At 38.8% G+C, this 27,163-nt stretch overlaps 1 long non-coding RNA gene across 4 annotated transcripts in view; it reads right to left on the reverse strand.

Moving 5' to 3' along the window:
* LOC141572188 (uncharacterized) overlaps positions 1 to 27,163 on the reverse strand; it is a 289,511-nt gene that overhangs the window by 156,642 nt on the left and 105,706 nt on the right. For 3 of the 4 annotated variants that reach the window (XR_012497404.1, XR_012497401.1, XR_012497403.1), the window contains 2 exons: positions 15,304 to 15,439; positions 8,087 to 14,161 (listed from right to left, as the gene is read on the reverse strand). This is a non-coding gene — a long non-coding RNA (uncharacterized LOC141572188). Of the gene's footprint in view, positions 1 to 8,086; positions 14,162 to 15,303; positions 15,440 to 27,163 lie in introns of those variants that run through there. The other variant, XR_012497402.1, reaches the window with a different exon arrangement.

Genomic DNA, 27,163 nt, shown 5'->3' on the forward strand with positions numbered 1-27,163 from the left:
ACAGAGATTAATCCTCTGGAGCAGAGAGTATAGAGCACATGGAGGAAGGAGAGTGTTGTTTTATGGAAGAAGTGGCTGCCAAAAAGCTTTGTCCTTTTCCTTGAACCGAAACAAGACCTTTTGTCACCCCAGAAATGTCTTCACCAGATCCATTCTCCCATAGCCTTTCCTCCTTAGACTTAAAAAAATCAAGTTCAGGCTCAGTTAAAAATTCAGTTAACTGGCCAGTTAATTTAGTCTACTGGTACCAAAATTTAAGGAACATCATAGAAAAAGCAGTAAATCCAATGAGAAACCTAGTCATAGTAACAGACATCATACTACCACAGCCAATACTCCTGAGAGCTGTCTGGTTCCACTGCTGTGGGGGGAGGGAGGTTAGCGTCTCTTCTCTTGGAGTGAGATTTTTTGATTTGTCTGGTATCTTCTCTTTTTGAGTAGCCACTGGTCTAATTTATTTTGGTAGCAACTTATTTCTAGAAGGCCAAGAAAACCAACCCTCTCTTCAGAGATTGTTTTGTCCTAATAAAAACTTGGAATTTGTAACTTTTATACAGCCATGTGGTCCAGATTCCAGGAAGCCAGGCTCACCAGACACTTCTATTAAAGTCCAAACCTCTCTCAATCTGGTTTCAGTTGCTACAACTACTAGCAGAATTCCCAACAGAGTAGAAAATGGGATAGAGGGCAGAAAGGTTGCAATGTGCCAAGTCCTAGATGTTGTCAGAGAGATATTCATGAGTGAAGAATTATTGCAAAGCCACAGATTCCACATGTATGTCTATGCTAACAGTTTATTGACTTTAGAAAAACTGGTTGGGCTGGAAATACTGTACATGATTACTTAGCAATATAGTACTTGTAAAGATACAATCACAGAGGAATTGCTTGGTTTATCCATTCATATAGGTAAGATGGAAAACAAATAGCTGATAGTCCATTTTTGTTTCACTTACCTATTTTTGAGGTAACCACGGTTTGGTATAGAATATTGAGATAACTTAGTGTTTTGCTCCCCCTTGGCAGTAACTCACCATTCTCAGACTTTTAGAAGGAAGAATTACAGATAAGTTATCTATATAATGCCAATACATATTTGGGACCATACAGGAAACTGACTGATTTGTTTTTCCTTATCTTTTTGAGGGCATCATGTTGACAAGCATTTGGTCTACGTCGATCCTGAGCTGAGCACTCACTAGCTGTGTATTCCAAGACCAGCCACGTAATCCTTCTGAGCCATAGATTCCTCACCTGTAAGATGAGCAGGGTGATGTTCATACCACATTAGGAAGATCAAATGATCAAGTCTGTTGTCATGCTTTTTAAAAGTTTGTAGCACCTGTATGAATAGTAGTTTATTGTTCTTGCTATAAATTTAGGGATATGTCTATTCCAACTTATCTGATGGAAATGGTGATAATGGGGTTTATTAGCTATCTCTCTGTACCTTGGACTTTGGTCTTTAGACATGTGGAAAATGATGCTACGTAATTCAATTCTTCAAAAATTATCTGATTTCCTAATTAAGTGCCGTGGGACACATGGAGATGAGTAAATACAGCCCTTGTGTTCTTTGGGCCTAACAGAGTAAGATAGATGGATGGATGGATGGATGGATGGATGGATGGATGGATGATGGATGGATGGATGTAGAGGTAGAGATAGAGTGGGAATGCCTTCTCTTAGATTGATTTTGCAGATGAGTAGCCTTTACAAATAAAACTATGCTTTACATTGCTTCTAATGACAAGGAACATGGCTGTGAGATTGGAAAGTGAGAGGTTCACCAAGAGGAATGGATTTATCAACAGCCATGCTTGACTAAGTACTTGCTATGTAATTTTCCTCATGAGGATTTGGTACAAGAGTTCTTAAAACTTTACTGAGGGCAAATAGAAGATGATTCTCTAGCTGTGGATAGGCTCTTTCCCACTTTGTGTTGTGGTTAGTGAGGACAGCATTATTGAATCTTCGATGTAAAAACGGAAATCATTTAAAAGACCAGAGAGTTTCTTGTGAGTTTTTCCTTATGAGTTTCTCCTGGGATGCTCTAAAAAAGTAACAACAATAACAAAAAGGCTCATTCTTACTTTTTAGATGGTAGTGTCATTTGGCAGTACATATCTCAAGGCATGCCTGATCCTCCTTTGAAAGCACAGACCTCACTTTAAAAAAAAAAAGGCCCATTTCTTTAAAAAACAAAAATAAAATAAAAATCTCCAATAGAATTAAGCTTGGTTAAAACACCAAGAATAAAATATCCTGTGTTTGTTAAAGCATCAAAAGGTATTTTTATGACCAAAAAATGTCAAACAAGACAAGATTTAGATTTCTGTTCTTCATCAAGACCCAGCACTTTGATTAACTCCACCTGGAGAAGAGAAGGCTTATGCAGATGCCGAGCTGACCCCAATGAGACATTGTCACAAAATACGATTTTAGGTTCTGCAGATGAAGTTTCAGTGAATTATCTCCCATTTGTGCTAACAACCATGACAAACGGTGAGAAAAAAAAATCAAAACATTAATCTTTGACTTAGGGATCTTTGGGATGTTTTTTCTAAATGGAATAATACCTACCCTTAGAATTTGGGATACTCCAAAATAAAATGTTTGCATTTAAGAAAGAAAATGGTAGAAAAGACCATGAAGAAAAATTATGAGAAATTTAAACATTTGTTTCTTATAGGAACTTTTAAAACTGCAATGGTGATTTCTAGAGAGGGAATAAAGTTGGGAGTAGAGAGAGTGAGTAAACAAGCAAACCGTGGTGAATGAGTGGACAAACAAAAATATAGCTGCTTGTAAATACTTAGGTGTGTCTCCTCCCCTCCCCCTTCCATGAACAAATCAGGGATTACCCCGTTGGTGAAGAACACTGAAATAATTACATAAAATATTACACTGAGAGGACTCTCAGAGATCACCAAATGTTTGTAAGTTTTTTTTCATTTGAAGAAAACTTTTCTTCAAATGAAATATTGCATGTAAGCTACACATGTACATATATATGGAACAGATCAAACTGGAGCTTCTCTAGTTGAAACAGGGACTATGAACCCCACCCCACCCCCAACTCAGATTATCTTCACCTCTACAGAGAGCAGGACACCAGAACATACAGTTTGAAAACCATGCATCTCCTCGTTTTATTCATGTGACATCATGACAATTAGAGCCCAGAGAGGTGAAGTGATGTGCCCAAGATCATACAGTAAGCATCCACTGTCCAATCAAGTTGACACATTCAATGAACTATCAGAGCGTTTGAGGAAAGAAGAAAGTCCTCAGCAGGGGAGCCCTGAAACCTTCTCACTACAGAGACCATTCTTGGACCCAAAATGACTATGGATGAGACCAGTCTGATGATGCCTAGACTTGACTTTAATGTTCCTCTTGAATGAAGCCGTTATCTACATGGGAAGAAACATGGTTTTTGAACACTACACCTGTTAAGGATGAAAAGGTATTCTGGAGCATTTTTATGTTATTTTGGTTAATAACAAAGTTGGGGAGATGAGGAGAGGCAAATTTGTGATAATTTGGCAAAAGAAACATCATGCTGTTGGCAGCTTCTTTTCTTGGCTTCAATGGCATAATAAGAGGATATCAGTTTCAGGCTTTCATCTGGAAATAAGGTTCCAGGGCATGGAGACGACTCAAAGGCTATTTTTTCTTTAAAACGGTTAAAGGATATTAATGGAGATTGTTTCTCATAAGAAGCTGCTTTAGAATATAGGAATGTAGAGTCTATCTTCCTGCAATATTTGGCAACAAATGTAAGGCAGGAGTATTTAATGGTCATTTTTAAAAGGATATTTGCTGTCCTAGTTAGTCTAAGTTGGCTTCTTATGCACATGATTTGGCAAAGACGTGTAATTCACTCATTTTCCTAACCTGCTTCAAGCAATCATAGTTTTCCGTTAACATAGAATTTTTCCAACCCAGGATAAGTCTCAGTCTAAAAGAGAATCAGTAAGCCAGAATGGCAGCCAAATTAAAATACTATCCCTTTAATGTTATATTACAATGTATATTTAGACAAGGATTCTCCCCACTTCGTAAACATCAGGTTTTTGGCATAATTCATCCCTAAGTCACCTGTCAAGAATTTGTGGCAGGCAAATTTACCTCAAAACCAGCTTAAACATATAAAACAGAAACTATAAAATTAATTAAAAAGCCAACCTATTATTTAAAAAAAAAACACAACACAGTAAGTGTTTGGTTCTAAACTTGATTTTAAGTGAAAAACCTGAATATGAAATTGTCTGACAGCATTATCCTGCCTCCCTCCTCCCTTTTCCTGACCCCTCCAGTATATTCACAAAGGAAGCGGCATGTTTGCGCTGGATTGGGTGATTTGTGGAACAAATCTGAGTTATAGAATGTTATGGGCTTTTGGAAGAAGAAAGGTGCTGTCAGAATAGAAGATGTTGTTCTTAATGTTTTCCATGGCACTTGTATATTAGTCCACAGTTTGTGACCATGTTTCATAGTTGGCTGACTGTTCTCTCCTTCCCCCAATCCCTGCCCTCTTATTAAACAAAACACTTGTATGTTCTGGGAAGTGTTGGCAACTCACCCATGTCACTGTCACCCAGGCAGTGCTGTGATGTGGCTAAAAAAAAAAAAAAGTCCCAAGGCTGGAACTTTAGAGCAACGCTGGCCACTGTGGGATGTGTGCAGTGGGCTCTGTACAAGTCCCATGCCAGACGGTGGTGTGGGCCCAGGGCAGCAAGGGACAGCCGCTGGGAAGAGGAGTATGCTGCAGCTTCACCACACCTCAGTCTGCCCTTCATCCTCACTTTTCGCTGAAATTGCTCTGGACGAGAGCACCTGTTTATTGTTAAACCCATGGTCACATTTCCAGTGCTCTCTCTGTAGCATCTGAGTGTTAATCTCTTTGTATTTCATAAAACATTCTCATCCTTTGTCTTCTTTAATAACCCTCTTTCCCAATTTTGTTTCTTTCTCTGATGCCTCGTTCTTGGTCTCTTGTTCCTTGTCCTTTTCCTGCCTCTTCCATGTTGATATGTCCCAGGGTTACATTCTTAACCCTCTTCTCTTTTAATTCTACACACTCCTCTGGATTGCCTCATGTCTTCTTAAGGCTTCAGCTCTCATTTACAATGCAGAAAACACTTAAGGGCTAAATTTCCAGCCCAGACCTCTCTTCTGAACTCCAGACATATTTAGTCAACTGCTTGCACAATCCCACCATCTGTTCCAATTAGTAGAGCTGCATAGCAAGTCATCCCAAACCTTAGTGACATAAGACAACCATTGGTTGGGGCAGGAAATCAGGGCACAACAAAGACAGTTGTTTCTGCTGAGTGATATCTGGGGTCTCAGCTGGGAAGACTGAAAGACTGGAGTGATTTAACAGCTGGAGGCTGGAAGGATCTGGAAATATCTCCACTCACATGTCTAATGGTTGATGTCTGTGATTATGTCACATGTCTGTTGGCTGGGAGCTCATCAGGGACTGTCAGCCAGAATACCTACAAATGGCTTCTCCATGTGGCCTAGACTTCCTCACAGCATGGTGACTTCAGCGTCATTGGACTTCTCACATGGCAGCTCAAGGCTCCAAAGATGAATATCCCAGCTAACAATGCAGAAGCCACCATCATCTTTTATGAGCTAGTCACAGAAAACACTCAGTGTCAATTCCACCACTTTATATTGGTAACAAGTAAGTTGTAAGCCTACCCATATTCAAGGGGAGAAGGTTAGACTCTATTTGGTGATGTGGGGAGCGAGGCAAGGCTGTAGAAGAGCATGTAGGACAGGAGATGTTGTTGTAGCCGTCTTTGGAAAGTACAGTTTGTCACATCACACCTCCACTCCCATCCTCATATGATGTTCCATCTATCTGGATGTAGCACAGTGCCACATGCACTCTCTTTCCTCCACGCTTTTGCATATACCATTCCCTCTGACTAGAGCATCTTTTCCTGCCTGTTAGCTCCCTGCCACTACCCGATTTTTTAATCTAACTTCTATTTGTCCTCATCTCAGGCACTTTATTCAGATCCAAGCTTACCCTTAGGAGAGATACCGTGTCCACCACCTCATCTTGCTTTCCTCCCTGTTGGCTGCGCTCACTCACCCAACAATTGGGTGTGGGGGAGGGTCATCCCATACCTGAGTTCTGAGTCAATTTACCTGAGTTCAATGTCTGATTCTGTCTTTTGCTGATTGTGCAAACTTGAGCAATTTGTTTAACTTCATAAAGCTTTAGTTTCCATAACTAAAAATAAGGAAAGTGTTTTATTACCTTATTGGGGTGACGGTTAAATGGGATATGCAAAGATATTGGTGTAAAGGTGTTTTAGTAAAAGCTAGTTAATGAGCATGATCCTGAAAATAATTCTATGAGTTAAAGTTTAATTTTAAGAACTGGTGTCATAACGCAAACATTTCCCCTCTAGCTGTAAGGAGCTACATTGCTCAAAAAAAGATGAAAAGAAAAAATAACCTTCTTGAACTACATCTACTATAAAGCCATCCACAGTCTATATCTCTATACTTTCTTACTGTAATGATTATAATTTATGTACATTCAGTATTTATTTATTTATTTATTTATTTATTGGTAGTTTTTTTTAATTAAAATTTATTGTGGTGACAATGGTTAGTAAAATTATATAGGGTTCAAGTGTACAGTTCTGTAATACATCATCTATATGTTACATTGTTTCCACCACCCAGTCAGTTCTGCTTCCATCACCATATATTTGACCCCCTTACTTGACCCCTCTTCTACTACTACCCCTCCCCCCTTACCCTCTGGAAACCACTAAACTATTGTCTGTGTCTATGCATTTTTGTTTCTTTATTTGTTTGCCTTGCTCCTTTGTTGCTTTCAATTTTATATCCCTCATATCAGTGAAGTCAGATGGTTCTCGACTTTCTCTGTCTGGCTTATTTCGCTTAGCAAAATAATTTCAAGATCCATCCATGTTGTCGCAAATGGCACTATTTCATCTTTTCTTAGGGCAGAGTAGTATTCCATTGTGCATGTATGCCCATCTTCTTTAACCAATCATCTATCAAAGGACACTTTGGTTGTTTCCATGTCTTAGCCACCGTAAATAAAGCTGCAATGAACATCAGAGCATATATTTTTATGGATAAATATTTTCCATAAATTCCATAAATCCGCCTTTCCAGGAGGATTGCTGAGTCATATGGTAATTCTATTCTTAATTTTTTGAGGAATCTCCACACTGCCTTCCATAGTGGCTGCACCACGTTCCCACCAACGGTGTATGAGGGTTCCTTTTTCTCCACAGCCTCTCCAATACTTGTTGTACAACATTTGCATAAAATAGTTTATATTTAGTATAGCTCATTATTTCTCTCTAAGCATATGGTTTTACTCCTACTGATGTGAGAAAAAAAATCTGCTTTCAAAAAGACATTTGCCCCAGTTGTCTCTTCTATGAACGGCACCTCTCTTTCTACTTGCACCATTGGTCCAAGAAGAGTAGCTAATTCAGCATAATTACATATGTTTTCTCTCCTTGGCTCCATTAACCACTGTGCTTGGCACTCACCATGCATGGTTTTGGTCTGCTTTGAGGATTGAATGAATATACGGTTCCCCAACACTGTCCTTGGGTAGGAAACAGGCCCTACTGAAATAATTACAGTGAAAGAAGCATGATTTATGGTGATTTTGAGGTGGTATCCTGAGTTTTGTGGTGGTTTCTTTGTTTTGTTTCTTTTCATTGAATTTTTCTAACATGCCAGGAAGTTACTATTTTGCACAATTTGTGTGGACAGGTTGTTTGTTTAATGCATCACTGCCAAGGAAGAGAAGCTTTCACTGTTGCTTAAATGCCACATGTAAAATGGGCCAAAATTCCAGCTTGATACCTGTTTGAGCAGAGTATATAAAATAAATAAAAGCAATTGAGACGACGTCATAGGAAGATAGATATTGGCTATGTATACAGCCATTCAAAGAATGGAACGAGTCACCTGCCCTAAGGAGGCAATGAGCTCTCTGTGTGGGCTTTTTCAATCACTGGTCAATTGGCAAATTGTGAGGAAGATTCAAAAATCAATGAACAGTTGGATTAAAACACTTTATTCTTCCAAGATTTTGTAATAAAATGCCCAAGAAGATATATTCTACTACAATTGTTGGACAGCACCTTCAAGCCACATAGTATGGGCTCTAGAGGAGAACAGACCTTGAAAAGCCATCTCTGTGGATGAAAAATTTAGTGTTCTCCATTTAGTGTGAAGGTGAGTAATGTAAGTGTGACTGGGCCACAAAGAAAAAGACAACCCAGAAAAATGACATATTCTACAGCTGCTTGAATCTTCACCAATACATAGAGAGATCCTGTATGTTAGAATTCTCTTGATCTTTGCTTTCAAATTCAAAATCAGGTTTGTCTCCATCACCAATTGTGTATGTTTGTCCTCAGTCACATCCCTTCAGTATTCAGCCTGGGGATGTTGTTTACAGGTTAACAGAAGGGGGATAGCAGGCCAACAAGGAAGTTAGAAAACCTGGTGGAACAAATACAGAGACATCACGACTTCATCCACATTCTTGTAGGAAAAAGTGTTGGGTGATCTAGGCTGGGACTCTGTGTGCCTCTTAGTGTTACAGAGTCACCTGGTAGAAGAAACTGGCTTCATTCCTTCAAGCTACAACCCACCTCTATGCCTAGATATCACCTTAAGAATTTAAACAGTGTTTAAAGTGAGAATATAGTCACAGGGACTTCAAAGCTAAAGAGGAAGTAATAAAACATTTGATTAATTAATTTTATTTTATAGTTTGCAGTTTAAATGTCACTTTTTCAAACAACCTTTTCTAGACTTCTGGACTACATTAGATCTCTAATTATATGCTCCATGACACACTGTGCTTTTACTTAATAGTCCTTAATATGATTATAATGAAAAGTGCATTATATAATAATTTTTTTAATTAAATTTATTGAGGTGACAATTGTTAGTAAAATTACATAGATTTCAGGTGTACAATTCTGTATTACATCATCTATAAATCCCATTGTGTGTTCATCACCCAGAGTCAGTTCTCCTTCCATCACCATATATTCAATCCCCCTTACCCTCATCTCCCAATAATAATTTGTACAATATCTCTATCCCCAATAGTAATATTTATGTCCCAAAAGGGAAGGGATTATTTATGCCTCTTTGCTAGTACATGTGTCCCAAATCCACACCAGAGTGCTTGAAAGTTAGTAGATGCTGAATATTTCTTCAATTAGTTGAATGAAAGCTGAGCTCAGCTAAATTGAGAAAAAAAATTAAGTGAATGTCATAGCCCCAAAACAAACCTTATTCCCAACACTGAGCTCAGGGTTGTAGTTTGAGTGCAGAGAGATAAAATGAAGAAGAATTAAGAAAGGTTATCTGTTGCCTCAGGTTTTCCAAATGTCCAAGAAATAACACAGTATGCACATTTCATCTCATGTCAGGATGTGTACTATATACCCAACCTCAGTTATTCAATAAATATTTCTTGAGTGCCTAGTAGAGTCAGACACTGAGTTAAATTCTGGAGATACAAATAGTGAGAAAAAAATTAGTGAGCATTCTAAACCTGTTTCTGCCATAGATTCGTGCTCTTGTGGTTCATCTGTCTAGAACACTGCTCCCAGGTGTTCACATGTTTGTGTCTTTCCCTCTTTTACATCATGGCTTAAGTGTCCCCTCTTCACATAAAATGTTCCTAACTACTCCCTAGTCACTATCTATCCAACAATCCTATTGTATGTTCTCTATAGGATGTAACACTTTCAAATTTGCCCTTACTGTTTATTTGATTATATTGTAGTTTATCCCTCCCACACACATATTCTCATATACCCAAACTAGACTGTAAGCTCCATGAAATCAATGACCCTGCATCTTGGTTCCCTAAACCTTCAGTGCCTATGTTAGCATTTGTTCTTCCATGAATATGTGTTGAATGCAATCGTTGCCTACATCACGTGATTGTGGTCTAGAATGTGATCTGTGGCTGAAGCACATTAAGAGTGAAAAGCAACCTAAGAGCCTACGAATATCCCTACAGAAATTCCTCTAACTTTTATCAGCTTCAATGTTTTCCTTTGAAATCAGTTTGCTATATGTTCCTATTGCCTTTGACACAGGATAATTTTTTAAATTTAGTAACAATGATGCTCACTTTCACCAGTTCTATTCAACACAGTATGGGAAGTTCCAGCCAAAGCAAATTATACAAAAAATAAGTCATCCAAGTAGAAAGGAAGAAGTAAAATGATCTCTGTTTGCAAACAACATGATCTTATATGTAGAAAACCCAAAATGTTACACACACACACACACACACACACACACACTGTTACAATAAACAAATTCAGCAAAGTTGCAGGATATCAATATACAAAATCAATATACAAAAATCAGTTGCATTTCTATATATTAACAATGAACAATGCAAAAAAAGAAACAATTGCATTTACAATAGCACCAAAAAGAATAAAATACCTAAGAATAAATTTGATAAAGGAAGCAAAAAACTTATATTGTGAAAATTACAAAACATTGCTGAAAGAAATTAAGGAAGACACAAACAAATGCAAAGACAACCTGTATTCATGGACTGGAAAACCTAATATTGTTAAGATGTCAACATCACCCAAAGAAATCTACAGGTGTAATGCGATCTCTATCAAAATCCCACCAGCATTTTTTGCACAAATACAAAAATCCATCCTAAAATTCATGCTAAATCTCAAGGGACTCTGAATACCCAAAACAATCTTAAAGAAGAAGACTGAAGTCAAACGTCTCACACTTACTGCTTTCAAAATTTATTATAAAGCTACAGAAATAAAAACAGTGTGGTATGGCATAAGGCATACATGTAAGCCAATGAAATAAAATAGAGAGCCCAGAAATAAACAGTCATTTATATGGCCAAATAATTTTCAACAAGAATAGCAAGACCATTCAAATGCAGAAAGGACAGTCTCTTCTTTAAATGGCTTTGGGAAAACTGCAAAAAATAAATTAAATTAGACCTTACTTTACAACATATACAAAAATTAATAAAAAATTGATCATACACCTAAACCTAAGAACTAAAACTTAAATCCTCTAGAAAATATGGTGGGAAATCTTCATGACATTAGATTTGGCAATGATTTCTTGGCTATGACAACAAAAGAAAAAAATACATAATCTGGATTACACCAAAATTAACAACTTCTGTGCATCAAAGGACATAATCAACAGAGTGAAAAGTCATCTTCTACAGAATGGGATAACATATTTGCAAATCATATATCTGGTATGGGTTAATATCCAGAATATAAAAAGAACTTCTACAGCTCAAGATAAAAATTTAAAAAAATAACCAGATTGAAAAATGGGCAGAGGATTTGAGTAGATATTTCTCCAAATATGATACACAAATGTCCAATAAGCATATGGAAAGATGCTTAACATCTCTAATCATTAGGGAAATACGATCAATACCACAATGAGATACCATCTCATACTCACTAGGATGACTACTTTCAAAAAAACAGAAAATAAGTATTGGTGAGAATATAGAGAAGCTGGAACCCTTGTTCACTGCTGCTGGGAATGCAAAATGGTGGAGCCACTATGGAAAACAGTATGGCAGCTCCTCAAAAAATTAAAAACAGAATTTCTATATAATCCAGCACTTCCACTTCTGTGTATATATTCAAAAGAGTTACAAACAGGGTCCTTAAGAGACCTACATTCGCTCACATAAACCCATGTTCGTAGCAGCATTATTCACAATAGCCAAGAGGTGGAAGCGACCCGAGTGTCCATTGAGAGACAAATGGATAAACAAAATGTGGTATGTGTGTACAATGAAATATTATTCAGCCTTGTAAAGGAGGGAAATTCTGACACATGCTACAACGTGGATGATACTTGAGGCTATTATGCTGAGTGAAATAAGCCAGTCATAAAAAAAATCATATGATTCCATAAATATCATAGAAAATATCATTTGTACTTATATGAGGTACTTATGGTAGTCAAATTCATGGAGATGAAAAGTAGAATGGTGTTTGCCAGAGGCTGAAGAGAGGGGAAAACAGGGAGTTGTTATTTAATGGGTATAGAGTTTCAGTTTGGCAAGATGAGAAAAAGTTTTGGAGATTGGCTGTCCGTAATGTGAATATGTTTAACCTTATTGAACTGTATACTTAAAAATTGTTAAGATGGTAAGTTTTACATTATGTATATTTTACCACAATTAAAAATTTTTAATTAAAAGAATATACTAGCCTCTTGATTCATGAGGAAGAAAAGAGTCTACATAGCAAATAATTTACAAAGTCTGGTAACTCAAGCTTATAAAAGATGAGGCATTCTGTAAAATGTTGTGGCCTCTTTCCGGTGAGAAACACTTCTAGGGATAGACTATTTTCCACTTAAATTACAAGTTTGCCAGCACTTCAGCAGCTACAGAAGACTTCTGAACATTTCTGCAAGCAAACCTCTGCATTTGCAATAATTTTGGTTGGTAAAGGGGAACACACGCAAAGGCTTACAAAACAGAGCTCTACGAGTATATGCTTTCCAACCAAAGTTACCATGGAACTGAAGAGTAGCATGAGACATGAGAAAAATAAGGAAGCGAGTGCAAAAGCTCAACAAATCAAAGTAAAAATGTGACTCTTTGTATGTATGTTGTGGCCAGAGCACTGCTCTGAGAATCAGCAGACTTGAGTTTTAGTCCCACCCCTGTCACAAAAGGGCGGCCTGAGCTTGGATAAACAACTCACTGTGTCCTTTGTAAGGTGAGCAAGTGGACAGAAATCACCAAGGACCCTGCCCGCTCCTCTTCAACACCAGAAAATATGTTAGGCATCTATTTAAAGCAGAGGTGAGCCATCCTGATTGTGTATCCTTGAACTTCTAACAAAGTATCAAAGACAATTCAGTATACTGAAGTTTTCAAAGAATAGCAAGTGAAATCTGACAAAAACCCATCCACACTTGAACGCCATTGTTACTACTCATTTTAAGCTGTGTGGTTGCAAACTAAAACCTGAGGGTGTCACAAAACCAATTATCTACACACCCCATTTCAGATCCCTGCTGGGGATGATTACGTCTGCACTCTGGGATAGAGGCTTCTTCCAACTACCAACTACCGAGTGAATCACTAATGGGGTCAAGTTCTGAGGGAAACTAGTTTTTGCTTGGGCAGGTTTATCCCCAGGAACTGGGGGAGAAAAGTAAATTTAAACACATGTGGTATATTCTGCTCCCAATGTCTGCGGAATTGAACACTGTGGCAAGACTGTATTCAGCCCTGATTCTCAGCACACAGGCTTGATGTGGCACCTTCTAAGACTGTCCAAAAAGAGCTTTGTCTGCCTTCCCACCCGCTGTTCCTCTCTTACCACCATAACTTCCTTACCACATAAAAAGGCTCCAGGGAATGGCCTGAGGAAGAAAATGTGTGTTTTCCTTTTTCTTCCTGACAAAAACAAATACCGGGGGTGCCAAAAAAAAAAAAAAATGTATACACGACTTGTATTCATCTTTTGTTATTGGTATATACTGAGTATTACAATTTTAATACAGTTTTTTCCTTTCTTAAAAATGTGTCTACACTTTTTTGGCACCCTCTGTATTTATATCATGTTTTAGAGACTTCAACGCAGTTTTCACATACTTATCTCATTTAATCCTCACAAAAACTATGTGAGGCAAATGGTATTTTTATGCTTTTTTATAGACAAAGAAACTCAGACTTGTAGGGTTTTGTAGCTTGTCACAAATGACAGAGCCTGTCCATGGAGCATCCTGACTAGAGGTCATTAGTGGAAGTCGAAAACTATTGAGTCCCTGTCTTTGGTCTCTAAGAATATTGCTGCTGAGACCAATCAACAGGGTTTAGTGAATGACTATCAGACTCTATAGCAAATGGTTATTAGTTGGTATTGACATCAGAAAGAACTGAGTTTGAATAGTCGCTCCATCAGTTCCTAATCTTATAACTTGGGCCAAGTTACTTTTTTATTTATTCATTCAGCAATACTTAGCAAGCGCCCTCCATGCCAGGTTCTGTTCTAGGTTCTAGGAACACAGCAGTGAACTAAACAGGCACGGACATCATTCTCGTGGAGTTTACAACCTAGAGGAAGAGACAGCAAGTAAGAAAATGATATGAAGAAAATGATGCGGCAAAAACTGATAGAGAGTGATTCTGAGGAGGAGAGAGTTAACCTAAATGGGACAGTCAGGGGAGGCCTCTTTTAACAGATGAGATTTGACCTGCAACCTGATTGGTAAAAAAAAATGATCTAGACATTCAAGGATCTGTAGTCAAGGGAACAGAAAGTCCAGAGGCTCTCAGTCAAGATTAACTTCGGGTTCAAAACAGAAAGAAGACCCCTGAGACTGGAGCATAGTGAAGGAGGGGAAGAAAGAAGAGAAAAAGCTGGATCATATTATTGAGGGCCTATAGGTCAAGACTGGGAGGTTGAATTATTTTAATCACAATGGGAGCTTACTAAATTTTTAAGTAGGAGAAAAACATTATCTAATATATATTAACTGCTCATAATCCAACCTCTTTAAGCATCAATTTCCTCATTGGCAAAATTTTTATAATAGTAGCTACTTAATAGTTATGTTCAGAAGACTCAATTTGGCTGACAACTCAGTATATGTTAACTATTATTATTGTTGTTGTTATTATTATTATTGTTATTATTATTAAGAGTTAGGTATAGTAGATGATATAAAGAAATAAAAGACATATCCATGCATTTAAAAATTTCATTATTGCACAGTATTGACTTAGCCTTTTTGCATTTTGGCTGGCTCCTTTTGAAAATGTAATGTATTGGGGCAGCCAGATGGCTCAGTTGCTTAGAGCTCCAGCTCTTAAACACGGTTGCTGGTTCAATTCCCACATGGGATGGTGGGCTGTGCCCCCTGCAACTAAAGATTGAAAACAGCAACTGGACTTGGAGCTGAGCTGTACCCTCCACAACTAGATTGAAGGACAATGACTTGGAGCTGATGGGCCCTGGAGAAGCACACTGTTCCCCAATATTCCCCAATAAAAAAATTTAAAGAAACAATAAAATAAAAATGTACTGTATTAATAAATCTCCCATTCAAAAGAATTCCAGGTACTTGAGATATCACCTGCCTTCAAGGAGGTGAAGCATAGCTCCTCACTCCTTAAGTGTGGGCTGTGCTTAAGGACCTCCTTCCAAAGTATGGAAGAGGAGAAAGGAGAGTAACTTTAGAATGGAGAAAACTTACCTACATCACCCCAGCCGGGTGATCAAGGTTAACATCAGTGGTGATAAATCATGTTGATAGCATGTACCCTTTATACGATGTGATGAAAATGGCCACTTACTTCTGTGATCTTCCTCCCAGAACACAATACCTCCGTCTAATTATGAGAAAAACATAAGACAAATCCCAGTTGAAGAACATTCTATAACATATCTGACCAGTACTCCTCAACATTGTCAATGTCATCAAAAGCCAGGGAAGTCTGAGAAACTGTCACAGCTCAGAGGAACCTAAGGAGACATGATGACTAAATGTAATGTAGCATCCTGGCTGGGAGCCAAAAAAAAAAAAAAAATTAAAGACATTAGTTAAAACTAAGGAATTCCCAATAAAGTATGGACTTCAATTAATGATAACATATCAATACTGATGTGTTAATTATAACAAATTCACCATACTAATCTAAGGTTTGAATAATAGGGGTGATTGGGTTTAGGTACATGAGAACTCTCTGTACTATCTTCCCAATTTTTCTGTAAATCTAAAAGGTTTCTAAAACAAAAAGTTTAAAAGAAAACACAATGTAGTATCTCCATCTACACAAATTTTCGTGACTTAACTCAGGTGTCCAACACACCTGGAAATATTGAAAATTATGCCATTTGAATATAATATCATAAGAAGTATAATAATCAAAATATACTATATAATACTCGTAGCTTATATTAAAGTTGTAAATTGCATATAGATATACAGACTTCGTACAGACTTCAGAATGCAAAATCCACTTGCAAAATATGGAGGTATTTGTTGCTTTGTGACTCAGCCTTTTTCCATGGGAGAGATGGAAGAGAACCTTAACTGTTTCAATAGATGTTATTATTTTGTTCCCTTCCCTCCAACTTTTTTTCCCTCTTTCCAGTTGGGTGTCCAAAGGCATCTCCAGCTAGGTCCTCCAATCCACATCCATGGCTGTGGCAGAAATTGTTACCTATTCACCAAACCATTTCCTCATTTTCCTGGGCTCACAGCTGGATTGCCTTTCCCAGGTGCCCTAGGCCACTTAGCAGTAGCCCACAGACCAAATGTGACTAAATGTGACCAGAGGTGATTTGTACTACTCGCTGGCCAGGCTAGCCCATAAAATCCTCTTATAGAAGATCTTACATGCTATTTCCCCTTATCCTGGCTAGATGTCCAGGCCCAGGGAAATGTTGAAAACTATGGATGAAAGATTGTGAAACCTCCATTAATCTGGATCCCTGATTTTCAGAGCAGAGTCCTCAGGCTTACCGGGAACTAACTTGGACGTATTATTCTGTCTGCTACAGCAGTTAGCCTACTCTAACTAATACAATGGTGCATCTCTACAGTCTTGTTATGTCAGAAGTTTCAGCACAAATGTTTGTGACCTAATTTCTGAAAATACATGGTCTTTAGTAGAAAATTTCAATAGATATTCATAAGACACTAGAGGATTCCCTCTGTAGGAAAGTCCGGTTTGATGGACTTTGCAGTATCTGTCTATCCACCGGCCTTTTAGACAGCAGCATAAAAATCACTGTGCTGCATTGCTATATCGTTGTCATTCGGGTGTCATGCGGGGTCTCTGGTCCTGCTCCCCACATAAGAACACAGGACATGGTGAGGCCAAAAAGGAACACCCACGGAGCCATAGATAGGGGAGTTATATCATTATATTCTCGCTGGCGGCTGGGTTGCAGACACAGGAAGAAGGATCCACACGATCTGCAACCTTCCTTCCACTTCTCTGCCAACCAACCCACTTGATAGCTGCAATCCACTCTTGCTAGCTCAGCCACCGTCTTCTTGCTAGCCCCCATTTTCTGCTAGCATAGCCACAGCAGTTATATTAGTGGCCAACGACTCACTGGTTACAGCTGACGGCCAACTAGCCACAGCTGATGGCCATCCAATCACAGTTGATGGCCATTTACTACCTGAGCCAGCACCTTTCCACGTGAGGCCCAGAGCCTGGAAACTGCACTCCTGGCTCTGTCCCCACACCAGCTATCACAAATGCTGTTGGTCCAACAAAAACAAAAAATCCATATTTGGAAACTGGCCTCACCTCTCATCTCTTTGCACTGTCCCGTTCGAGCATGGGTTTCACCTGTGAGAGGTACTCCAGCAGCCTCCTAACTGGCTAATTATCATGAACCTGAACCCTCTAGCAGGTTTCTGTCTCATTCCTCTCTCTTCTAGAAGTTGTTAGAGCTTAGGAGTTTATGCAGGAGATTAGCTTTTCTTCAAGATAGCCTCAGTCTGGTCATGCATTTGTTTTAGTACTTCTGTTTCAAATGGGAACATACACAAAAATAAGGCAATTAGCACCCCAGAGTGCAAAATCGGTCAGCCATTTAATCAGTGAGAAAGTTCTGTTTTGTTTTGATTTTAAGCAATAAACATCTATATATTATTGTAGAGGAGAGGCTTATTTTTGTTATTTAAACTGCAGGAATAACTAAACAGTTTGATATTAAGATTCTTCAGCTACTTCTAGACTTATCTCAATACATGTAAAGGTTTTAACATGGAATAAGAATGAATTAATGGGATAATACTTCTGAAAGAAAGAGGCAACATTTAAATCTTTCAATTGGTTATTTAGCACTGTGGGGACAGAGCCCCAGAAAGCAGTTTCCAGGCTCTCAGCCTCACATAGAAAGGTGTTGGCTCAGGTAGTAAATGGCCATCAGCTGTGGCTAGTTGGTCATCAGCTGTAACCAGTGAGCCATTGGGCACTAATATAACTGCTGTGGCTATGCTAGCAGGAGAAAGATGGGGGGCTAGCAAGAAGATGGTGGCTGAGCTAACAAGAGCGGATTGCTGAAAGGCGGATGCCGCCAGAGAGAATATGGTGATATGACTCCCCTACTTATAGCTCCGTGGGTGTTCCTTTTTGGCCTCACCATATCCTGCGTTCTTGTCTGGGGAGTGGGAGCAGAGACCCCGCTTGGCACCCCGCACAACAAGCACCTTCTACATATTAAATTGTCTGTCATGCAGGGTGGCCTGCAGGGTCTCAGCTCCCACTCCCCACATAAGAACGCAGGATATGGTGAGGCCAAAAAGGAACACCCACGGAGCCATAGGTAGGGGAGTCATACCACTATAGTCTCACTGGAGGCTGGGTTCACACAACATGCGATCTGCTGTCCACTTTTCTGCCAACCAACCGACTCAACTCTCCTCGACTCCACTCCCCAGCGCAGCCATGGCAGTTATATTAGTGGCCAATTGCTAACCAGCTACAGCTGATGGCCAACTAGCCATAGCTGATGGCCATCCAATCACAGTTGATGGCCATCTACTACCTGAGCCAGCACCTTTCCACATGAGGCCGAGAGCCTGGAAACTGCTCTCTGGGGCTCTGTACCCACATTGTCTATCAAGTACTGTAATTGTTACAAAAGAATTATAAGACCTTGTCCCTGCTCTGAAAGCCCATACAATCTCATCCTGCTGATAAAGGATAATACCATTAGAGAATAATGCAAGGTACCATTTTGTAGTATTAAGTACTAAATAAATAAATAAATAAATCCCCAGAACAAGAGATGAGACTAATCTATGACTGGATTGTTCTACCTTCATAACACTGTGTATTTCCAGGACATTAATATTTGGTTCAGTCCATTTTTAAATGCTTTGTTAAGTTTCAAGGTTGTTTCGGGTGAACACTCTTATCTGTTATTTCAAAATGTTTCAAATCCCTCATCCCAAAAATATGTAGTAGAATTTATTAGAACTCAGCTTCTGCTGTTTTCAAGCCATTTTTGCTACTGTAGTCAGATATAGGAAGAAATATACATCTTCAGAGTCATGAGTCTGTTTGCTATAAGGCAATCATGGACACTTCAGTAAATTGAATTTTTTTCCAAATAAAGTGTTTCTTTATTATTATTAAAGCTATCCGTGATAATTATGCAGAAAAGACAAAAAAAGTAGACAAGCCAAAAAACATCCATACTTAAAATCATCTTCTATTCATATGCATATACATTTTTAAACAAGAATAGGTTAATACAGGATACCATTTTGTAAGCTGCTGTTGTCACTTAATATATCATAAATATTTTTCCTTATCAACAAACATATTTTGTGATATTTTTAATGGCTGCATAATATTTCATACTGCATGAGCCATAAGGTATCAAATTCAGTGGTTTTCACACACTTTGGACTCAGGACTCCTTCCACTCTTAAAAATTACTGAGGATTCCTAAGAGCTTTTGATTGTGTAAGTTATACCTATCAATATTTACCACATCAAAAATTAACAATGAGAAATTTTAAAGTATTTTATTAATTCCTTTAAAAATATTAGTAATTACATGTTAATATAACATTTCTATGAAAGATAACTGTATTTCCAAAACAAAACAAAACAATTTAGTGAGAAGAGTGACACAGTTCATATTTTTGCAAATGTCTCCTAAGTCTGGCTTAAAAGAAGACAGCTGATTCCCCATATGTGCTTCTTTATTCAATCTCTTGTGATGTAACACATCAAGTAGCCTCTAGAAAACTCATAGAGAATGAGAGTAAGATGAACAAATGGTGTCATAGTATTATTAAGCAGAGAATTTGACTGTTCAGATCCCATGAAAGTGTCTTAGGGACCCTCCTGAAAGAGTCTAGAGACGCCCAGGCATCCCTAAACTATGTTTTGCGAAATGCTGATCTAACCAACGCCCAATTTGTGAACATCTATTGTTTATAAACTGCATCTTGAAAATAGCACCAATTTCAAGATGTTTGGATACATTATTTAATAGGCCAACTGACAGGCTAGAATGTTGTCATTCATTACCATGCAGCAAAAATTTTCAATAACAAAAACAACCATTTGTTAATTACTTTGTACATAGTAAACCCTTCACTAAGGACTTGAGGCATTTTCTTTCTGAATTCCTATAACACTGTGAGTTAGATTATCCCATTTTTAATGAGGAAAAAGATCCAGGAAGTTTAGCAACTACCTGTGTTTCACCTTAGGCCTTCCTAATTGCAAAGTCCATGTTATCAATCACAACGATCATACTACCTCCCATGAGGCAGACAGGATAGAATGGGGGGGAGAATTCAGGTAAGTGGAGGGGGTGGTGCAAAAAATCATGATTTGTTATTATACTTAACATATCAATATCCTGATGATTTCTCAGAGCTTAACTAATTGTGAGAATTTGATTTTTCAAATAATTTTCATTTTACCTACTAGACACTTGAATCACTGAGATTAAACACAAGACATTTACAGTAAAATCGTCTATATGATCCATGTTGTTTCTGTGTAGATGTTTCTGCTACATCTTGCTTGTTTTTACTGTAACCTCTCATTATTTCTATACTTGCTATTCACACCAATGAATAAGTGCATTGGTATACTGTTGGGAATAGTAATACCACATAATAGCTCCCCTTATTGAGAGGGTCTTACGTACTGAGCCTGTATTAAAGGCTTTGTATGCATTATCTGTACTTAATCCTTACATCAGCTCTACAGAGTAGGTATTAATTATCACCATTTCAGAGAGGAAGAAACTGAGGCTTAAAGAAGAAAGAGGTTTAAGGTGGAGGAAACTAGGACTGAACCAAAGCCTGTGTCTTTAACTGCTTTCTATCACCTCCATAGAGATCGTATCCCCTCCATCAATTTATGCTCTATAGCACACAGTAAATGCCAAAGGACTGACTAACAAGGATGTGTGTGGGTATCAGCAGCATCCCTAAGCTCTGCTGTCCTCCAGCCTGAGGTCCGTGAGCCCCTCCACATAGCGGACAGCAGCTCTTACTTGGGTCCTGTGTGATTTGGTCCTATGTCCAAGATCTGGCCAGTGTCTTTTCTGATCCACAATGGTGACAAGCCATGGAGCACAGCATGCACTGTGATTACTCCTTGCTTTTAAAACAGCATCAGTCATTTCAGAAAGGTTGGATTATACAATATGTTGGAAATTCATAACATCTCTTTGCGGAGTTGACACTGACCATTGACTCAGATATCTACTATATCAGGTTCTGGCATTGGGCCTGAACCATAACCTCTCAGAGGTTTTCGGAAGGAAAACAATTTCCTGTGAAAGCATTTGAGGTGGATATGATCATAACAACCCCATGATAATTATAGAACATAAGGATGGAGTTTCTAAAATAGGTTGAAGTTTATAAAATACACTGAAACTTCTAAAATAGCCAAAAGGCTTTGGAAGAAAAGTTCTGTGTACACAAAAAAATACATACATATATATACATAACTATTCATAGTAACACATAAATAAAATGTAGTGTTCTAAAAAATATATTTATTTTAATACAAAAAAATATACACATATGTATATAGACAATGTAGCATCTTGGGCCCATTGTACCTGGGAGATCTGAACCAACATGACCTGAGCCCAAATCCACAGCCTGGGCAATGTCCAACACACCACACACACACACACACACACACACACACACACACACACCACATCCACCTAAATCCAAGCATTTTGTAAGTTTAATAACTTTACTAATGATTTGGAGATTATGAAGTTGGGTTAATTTGGCGACTCATGTCTCCAAAATCACCTCTTCCCTCCTTTTTTTCTTTGTCCTTTTTCTCCCCCTGGATTAATAAGGAGGTTCTTCCATTTCATATATAGAAAATTTCCACTTATACCTGGCTGTCTCAGTTCTCACCCTCTCAAAAACAATGCTATCTTCTTACATATGTACATGCAGTCCATTGACAATGCAAGAAAAGGTTATGGCTCTCTACAACTCTGCATATTTATGGTTAGAGCTAGAAATCCAGCTCTAACTGGCTTACACACAGGAAGGAACCTGTGGGCTCATGAAATTTTAAAGTCTAAGAACATGCTAATCTCAGGCAAAGTTGGATACAGGTGCTCAACTGAATCATCAGGGCCTCTCTACATCACTCAGCTCTGTACGCCTTCTAAGGTGGGTCTGCAATAGGTGGTGGCCCTTAAGACTCCCATCTTGGGAAAGGCTATAGAGGCTTCTGATAGATCTTTATGAAGTTGATCACATAATGTTTGTTTATGCTTCATGACTAGTATAATACATTGCCTGGAACATAATGAGGACCCAATAAATATTTGCCGAATTCAATGATTTATTTAACTGATATTTATTGAATGCCTATATGTGTCAGCCTTGAGAATACAGTAGTAAACCATACAAAGTCTGCTCTCATTCAGTTTAGATTCTGCTGAAAGAGACAGGTACTAAACATGTCAGATAATTTCACATAATATAAAGGGCTATGAATGAATTAAACAAGGCAATATGATAGATGGTGACTAAGGTGTGGCAGACGGCAACCTTAGACAAGGTTAGAGAAAGAGCTCTAAAGAGAAAATATTTGAGGTTAGGTCTAGATCAGGGGTGTCCAAACTGCGGCCTGCAGGCCAACTGTGGCCCGCGATCCATTGTTAATTGGCCCGCAGCAAATTCCAAATATATATTTAGTTTACTTAAATAAACCAGGTGAGGTAATACCTACTTCACCTCGAGTGAGTGGCCCGGCTGTTTGTGTATTTTACCGTATATGGCCCTTGGTGAAAACCGTTGAAAAAAGTTTGGACACCCCTGGTCTAGATGATAAGAAGGAGCCAACTGTGTGAAAATAGAGAAGAGTATTCTAGGCAAAGGGGAAAGCAGAGCAAAAGCCCTATAGCAGGAATGAGATTAGCAGGTTTAATATACCTGCCAATGTATGAGAAGACTAGTGACATTAGAACACAATGAGCAAGGAGAGTGCTCACACATGAGATCAGGGAGGTCGGCAGTTGCCAAATCACCGGGGCAGATAGGTCATCAGAGGTCATTTGGACGACAAAGTTGCTTCCATTTTTTAGCTATTGTGAATAGTGTTGCTCTAAACATGGGTGTACAAATATTTCTTCAAGACCCTGTTTTCAATTCTTCTGTGTATATACTCAGAAGTGGAATTGCTAGATCATTGATAGTTCTATTTTTAATTTTTTGAGAACTACCATATTTTTCCCACAGTGACTCAAGTGAGAAAATATTTATTTTAATAATATTTATTTTATTTTAATACAATACCGTTTTATATTCCCACCAACAGCACATAAGTGTTGCAATTTTTCCACATCCTCACCAGACTTGTTATTTTGTTTTTTCACACCATCCTAATGGATGTAACATGGTATCTCACTCTGGTTTTCATTTGTATTTTCCTAATGATTAGTGATACTGTGCATCTTTTTATGTGCTTGCTGGCCATTTGTATATCATCTATGGAGAAATGTCTATTCAAATGCTATGCCCAATTTTTAAATGGGTTATTTGTATTCTGTTGTTGAGTTGCAAGAGTTCTTTATATATTCTGGATATGAGCCCCTTATCAGATATATGATTTGCAAATATTTTCTCCCATCCTATAATTGCCTTTTCACTCTGTTTATATCCTTTAATCACAGTTTTTAATTTTAGTATAGTCCAATTTATCTATTTTTTTCTTTTGTTCCCTATACTTTTGCTGTCCTATCCAAGAACTGATTGCCAAAACCAATGTCATGAGGTTTCTACCCTATGTCTTCTTCTAGAAGTTTTACAGTTTCAGCTCTTATGTTTATATCAACTGACATTTTTCAAAGATCACGTTGACTCCTGGGGGGAAATGGAATGTAGAGAAGCAAGAACAGAGGTAGGGAAATCAGTTAGGAGGCTCTTACTGTAGCAAGAGATGATGGTGACTTGGGCCGAATGGCAGTATGGAGATAGTTCTATCCAACTGAACAAACATTTATTGAGCGTCTTTTCCATGGTGATACTAACTATTGAGTATTTATTGTGTGCCACCTGCAGCAGAGGCTGCTGGGTACTTACACAGTGTCCATGCTCCTTTCTACTATGAGAACCCCAATCGAGCTTACGATGGCAAAATGCCCAGCTAAAATATTTGCCCTCTCAGATTCCCTTACAGTCAGGTGAGCCAAATGAAAACTTCTGTCCTTTGACATGTAAACAGAAGTCTGATAGAGATTTCAGTGTCAGTTTTTGCTTTCCTGATAAAGGCATTACTCTTCTTTCGTCCTTCTTCTTCTTCCTGAACTGAACATGAGGCTAGAGGTAGAGTGGCCATCTTGTGACCGTGACTCATCAAGCATAAAAAAGAAAACCATATGCTAAGAAAGATAGAACAGAAAATTCACAGGATCCAGGGACACTGGCACCATCCTAGAGTTTCTATACCAGCCCTGCACTGGTTCCCTCAGGACTTTCTGATATCCCAGCAAAACAAACCCTGACTTGGTTAAGCCATGTGGATTGGAGTTCTATGACATGCAGCCAAACACAATTCTAACTCATACACAAGAATGATGCTAAGCAGTTAGACATATTATTGCTTTGAATCCTCAAAACAATGCTATGAAGTAGGTAGTCTGTTCCCATTTTATAGATAATAACACTGAGACTTATATACAGAACTGTGTCCCATATGTGAGGCACTGGGGTAGAACAATAAGAAAACAGAACAATTTAGATTTTTATGAGTGATGGCATAGGAAATCCAGGCATCTCAGGCATTATACATAAGTAGAAAAAATAAATAATTCCAAAGGAAAATGGACAATAACAATTATCTCACTTGTCTTACAAACTTCTATTCCTCTTTAAGACCCATCTGAAATGTCAACTCCTCAGTGAAATCTCAGAAACCCCCAGGTCTGAGTGTCAACTGAAGTCCTTTCTCCTCATGTGGCCCCCTGTAATAACATTTATTGTGTTTTATTATAATTGATATGCTTAAATATCTGTCCCTGATCACCAGTCTATGAGATCTTTAAGGGTAGTAAACAGGTCCTATTCATTTAGATTTTTCTAGGGGAAAACACAGTGCCTGGGATAATAGGTGTAGTGCATGGTTTTGAATTGAATTGAATAAGAAAAGTTCTACTAACATTAAAAAACAAACAAACAAAAAAAAAAAACCCTGATGTGTTCTGATTTTCAAACTGAGATCCATAGCAAATGATGGGATGTTCTGAAGCAGCTCTAAGAACTTAAAACAAATTACAAATATATACAGCATTAACTATTAGGAGGATTCATGAAAGAAATTAATTGTAGTACTCTAAAAATTGCAATAATGCAAATTAGGGGATTCCTGAGTGCTTGGATCAAGGTGGCAGAGTAGGTAAACTCTGTGATTGCTTTCTCTCACGACCACATCAAAATTACAACTAAACTACGGAACAACCATCATTGAGAATTGCCTGAAATCTAGCTGAACCGAAGCCCTACAACTATGGACATACAGAAGAAGCTACCTTGAGACTGGGAGGAAGGGCAGAGATATGGAATAGGCTGGTCCCACACCCACGCATGACTATTAAAAATCAGGAGGGATAGCTTGGCTGCAGGGTACTCCACGGATGAGCCAGCCCTACACTAGGCTACCCAGCCAGGGTACCACTGTTGGGTAGAGAAGTGCCCAAAACTTCTGGCCAGCAGAGATTGTGACTTAGTGAGACAGAGTGTAGCTAGGGTCCCAGGTGTTCCTCTTAAAGGGCCCACTAATGGACTTAACTTGCTGATGGACTCAATTGCTCTGAGCTCCAGTGCATTGGCAGCAGCTCAAAAGATGCCAGTGACGTATGCGGAGGAACTGAGTTTTCTGTCTGAAGGGCGTGGCTGGAGGGGAAGCTTTCTCCCAGATGGAGAAGATGGCTGAAGCCAATGCTTCTTTGTTGAGCCCTCCCCATCCCAGTGTGCAGACATAGGCAGGCACCATATCTGAGTCTCCATCAAACTGGATAAAAAGGTTTGTCTGCCCCATCCTAGTGATTCCATGAGACACCAACTTTCCTCCCCACCCAACTTTCAGGTACATCCAAGCCACTTCCAGTGGTTTTTCCATACAAATGGTCTGTCCTTGGTTCATGATGCAGACTTTCCTAAAATCTCTCAAAGGTTCCCAAAATCCAAACAAGCAGCATCTGTCTTTGTTGTGTGCCATACCTCTGTCTGAGCAACCCCAAGCCCAGCACTAGCAACAGCTGGTTTCAGTTAGCACTGGCTTCAGTTAGCATCTTGGCCTCTTGAGGTACCCCCAAGCATAGCATAAATGGTGGCCATCTGTGAATTGTTTGGTGGCTCATGACAGGTGGTCTTAGGCAGGGCACAGTTTGTGGCTGAACATGACCTGCTTTGGGACCCCTACAAGGAAGCCCTGGGGCTGGCACACCCAATGACCAGTGTCAGACCAAGCTGGAGCATCACCCAGCCACCTCCAAGGCTGACACACTCAATAAAGCAGACTGCGCAGACATCAGAGCCTTACTAAAGTGGATCCTGCTCTGTAGTATCAGCCTTTGCACAACAGCATCTCCAATGTAGTACAGCCAGTCCTCATAACCAATGACCCAAGGGTCAATCGCTCCTATTGATATGTAAACAGCAACCCAGGTTCAACTACAATAAGAGGGCACACACAACCCACACAAAGGACACACTTAGAGCACCCAGCTCAGGTAACTGGAGAGACTGTACCACTGGGCCCCACAGGATACCTACTACATAAGGCCACTCTTCTTTTACCAGGAGGAACAGCAGCCCTACATAATACATAGAAACAAACACAGGGAGGCAGCCAAAATGGGGAGACAAAGAACAGAATAAAAGAACAGAAAAAGAATAAAAGAACAGAAAACAGCTCCAGAAAAAGAACTAAAAAATGGAGACAAGCAACCTACCAGATGCAGAGCTCAAAACACTGGTTAAAAGGATGCTCAGTGATCTCAGGGAGAACGTTGATAGGAGACTGATAAATGGAGATAGAAAACATAAAAGAGTAAAGTCAGAAATAAAGAAT

The sequence above is a fragment of the Rhinolophus sinicus genome, linkage group LG06, assembly GCF_036562045.2.
Source record: "Rhinolophus sinicus isolate RSC01 linkage group LG06, ASM3656204v1, whole genome shotgun sequence".
Classification (NCBI taxonomy): domain Eukaryota; kingdom Metazoa; phylum Chordata; class Mammalia; order Chiroptera; family Rhinolophidae; genus Rhinolophus; species Rhinolophus sinicus.